The 236-nt window shown below is 28.4% G+C and overlaps 1 protein-coding gene across 1 annotated transcript in view; it reads right to left on the bottom strand.

Annotated features, from left to right (window-relative positions):
* Nucleotides 1-236, bottom strand: part of LOC119593507 (protein Mo25-like) — a gene marked incomplete in the record, with an annotated part of 16,407 nt that overhangs the window by 15,201 nt on the left and 970 nt on the right.

The following is a 236-nucleotide window of genomic DNA, read 5'->3' as shown; positions in this document are numbered from 1 at the left end:
GTGAATACCTATAATTCCATAAATTATAAGCATATAAATTTATAAAAAGCTAAATAATTATTATGGAGTTCTTCTTTTCTACTAAGCATTCTTTTGCTAAATTTCCAAATCTATAAGGGTAGACTGCTATCTCAATCGTATCACAGATTGTTATCAACATTCAGGGATATATAATACCAACCATATTACATATTACTAGAAATGGGAAAGCCAAGGTTATATCACTGACAGAAGAT

Source organism: Penaeus monodon, chromosome 32 (genome assembly GCF_015228065.2).
Source record: "Penaeus monodon isolate SGIC_2016 chromosome 32, NSTDA_Pmon_1, whole genome shotgun sequence".
In the NCBI taxonomy this organism is placed as follows: domain Eukaryota; kingdom Metazoa; phylum Arthropoda; class Malacostraca; order Decapoda; family Penaeidae; genus Penaeus; species Penaeus monodon.
This window is presented reverse-complemented; position numbering and strand designations above follow the sequence as displayed.